Source organism: Choloepus didactylus, chromosome 15, assembly GCF_015220235.1.
Source record: "Choloepus didactylus isolate mChoDid1 chromosome 15, mChoDid1.pri, whole genome shotgun sequence".
Classification (NCBI taxonomy): Eukaryota; Metazoa; Chordata; class Mammalia; order Pilosa; family Megalonychidae; genus Choloepus; species Choloepus didactylus.
In genome coordinates, this window is record NC_051321.1 from 11,101,987 (window position 1) to 11,105,212 (window position 3,226).

The 3,226-nt window shown below is 47.6% G+C and overlaps 1 pseudogene; it reads left to right on the forward strand.

Annotated features, from left to right (window-relative positions):
- Positions 1–1,971: 1,971 nt before the first annotated feature.
- On the forward strand, positions 1,972–2,585 carry LOC119510776 (annotated as a pseudogene).
- The last annotated feature ends 641 nt before the right edge of the window (positions 2,586–3,226 follow it).

Consider the following 3,226-nt stretch of genomic DNA (forward strand, 5'->3'; position numbering starts at 1 on the left):
ACGGATGGACAAATGAAAGTTTAACTGAATAAATGAATCAATGAGTAGAAGACCAAACTGATAACTGAATAAACATCGAGGAACAAATGAATACCTGAACAAATGTGCAATGAATGGAGCAGTGACTCACTGGATGAGTGAAAGGATAGATATGACAGTATATGACTGCTCTTCCTTGGCCCAGAACCCCCCACCCCCCCCACCCCTCAGGCCTTCCAGTTAAGCACTAGTTAACTTGAAGGCCCTCCCTTAGTGGCAAACAGTTATCTCTGCCAGGAAGCCAGGGGAATGAGGTTCCTGAAGAGAAGCAGCATTTGGCTCCTTTGAAAGTGCATCCTGGGCCTATTTTGGCAATAAAGGTGAATATCGTGGGGATGGGTGACCCAGAGTAAGTGCTGAGTTGGAGTGGCCAGTGGAGAAGCTCAGGCCTGGTGCTCTCCCAGGCTGTCACCGACCTCCTGATGGGGAAGTGGGCTTCATTTGCCTCATTAGAAAAGATGCAACTGATGTCGGCAAGCTAGGGAAGCAGGTTAGAATTCCAGGAAGAGGCAACTTAGAGGGAGCTGAGGCATGGCTGCCATACTGCCAATTGTGAGTCCGTGGGTCAGCTGAAATCGTCCTGCTGCTGGAGCAAGGCCTGCTGCAGCACATCTCAGCCTCGAGGGGCAGGACGGTTCTGGACGTGGATAAGCAGGAACAGCCACGCAGTAGTGTGATTTCATGTAACAGCACTGGACAGTGTGCAATCACATGACAGTGGGAAAAGCACATGACAGTGTGAGTTTGCCCTACAGCATGTTGTGACCACCTGGAAGCCATGACCACGGGAAACCAGGTGACAGCGTGAACATTCACAGAGCACTCTCACAGCACCCTTCCAGGGTTGTGCGTACAGGGCTGATTCTGGAAATTCGAGAAACCCAGTTTTGAGTTCAAGCTCTGCCATATAACAGGCATGGTACAATTCACCTTACTTAATTCCTATTTCCTCATTAGTGACACAGGTGCAGTTATAGAAACTTTGGGTTGATATATATATATATGTGTATATATATATGTACTTGGCCATTTGAAGATCATGGTATGTGAATAGTCAAGCAGGAGTTTACAGAAAAGCTGGTAAGGCCCAGAATCTGTTTAACCACTGCAACCCCCTCTGGTAAAGGAGGGTGGTCCACCCTCACTCCCATGGACCCCACCAACCTTCCCAATGGAGTCCTTGCTGCCCCCGCTGCAGATGTCAGCACCTGGGCAAAGGCCCAGAACTCCTGCCACAGCCCAATGCCAACCATCCTGTGCAGGGTGGAGGACGCAAGTGTGCTGTCCACAGTGTGGGGTCTGACTATTACTGTGGCCAGCCAAGCTCATAGAAGGATTCCCAGAAGGTGTCCGACCCACCTGAGACCTCAGGCTCCCTGACCTGTTCTGCATTGGAATGGGGGTGGGCAGGGGGTTCTGAGGGGCTCTCTGGCCTGTGCAACTCCCTGTTGTGGGCGCAAGACCCGGGCTGGCTTGCAGAGGCTTCCTTCCATCTCTCTGTGCCCTCTCTCCTTTCCCTCTGCCCCTGCTCCTTAGTCTCCTCAACTCTTTCCCTCTCTCCACATCCCAGGCAGGATTCCATCTCAGGTTTGGGGGTGCAGGACCGGACAGGGAGGGGCGCCCACAAAGATCTGCTCCCAGGGCTGGACCCGGAAACCTTACCCACTGGGGACGTGGACCTGCTGCAAGCAAATCTCCTAGACATTATTATTCAAAACAAGAGCAAGCCTCTTTCCTGGCCGTCAGCTGCATAACAAAAGGCTCCTACTTGAGCTCCCCACCTCAATCCACATTTTTATTATACAAATATTTAAAGAGCGGCGGCGGCAGCGCGGCTCAGGCGTGGGAGCTGGGGCTGCGGGCGCCACCTCTTCCTCCAGGGCGGTTGGCCCGGCTGCATCGTGGGGCTCGGACCCCCGCCGCCTCCACGCCATGGCACCTGCGACTGACGACGAAGTCACAAGGAAGCGTCTCCTGACTGATGCAGATGGTGCTGGAGATGACCAGAGAATTAATCTGCTAGTAAAGAGCTTCATTAAATGGTGCATCTCTGGGTTCCAGGAAAGAGGGATATAGCCAGTATCAACAAATGCCCAGCACACTGTCGCAATGTAAATTTTCAATGGGCAAAACCTTGTTGGTATATGATACGAATCTCAGAGAAATGGAAAATCATGAAAAAATTTACAAAGAAATAGAATGTAGCATCACTGGAGCACATAAAAAATTGCAGGTACGAAAAGCAAATTCTTCAAGCAAAGCGAACACGAAAAAATCGCCAAGAATGTGGTGCTGTGGCAAAAGTGATACAGCATCGTCTAGAACAGGCATGAGACATTACAGGAACTAGAGGCTCTGGGAGAAGAACTGGAGTGTCTTTCACATATTAAAGAAAGGGTTGAAGAGAAGCTGGAATTGAGACGGAAACAGTTTCACATTCTTCTTAGCATCATCCACCAACTTCAGCAAACACTGAGAAAACGATGAAAAGCTCTCACGGGGAGGAAACTCAAGAGACAAGCATGGAAACAAATCTCAAGCCATAGATCAGGTTGATTGCTCACCGTTTCCAAAAACATTGGAATAGCTACACGGTCTTAGAGTGTTTAGAATTTATCATGCTTTTGAGATATTTAAAGGTATTTCTGCAGTGAAATACTTTACTTCTACATATTAATACACATTTCATTCATATTTCTTCACACAAAGGGATGTGTCTTTAGTATAGATTTGGTTTTATTAAAATGTTTTTTTATTCCTAAAATTTGAAGGTGGGAAGCAGTACTCCAAAAATGTTTAATAAAATGTTTTCAAACAGGAAAAAAAAAAAAAATTTAAGGAGGGCCTGCTACTGCCCAAGCACTATTCTAGTTACTTGGGATATATCAGTTAAAATGAAAACAAAAACAAAGATTCCTGTCCTCGCAAAGTTTATGTTCAGTCTGGATGGGAAGGTGGGGATGGGGTGGGAGGAAGAGGCAGTAAACAATAGGCATCATAAATCAGTAAATTGAAGGTGATCAGTGCTATGAAAAAAAGAGCAAAGCAGAGCCCAGTAAAGGAGACTGGGGAAGGGAGGGGTGGTCACCGTGGCCTAGTAAAGTAGATGATATTTGTACTTAGACTTGGAGGTGAGGATATGAACCCTAAAGATTTGACATGAGAGGCATGCTTTGCAGAAAGAGCA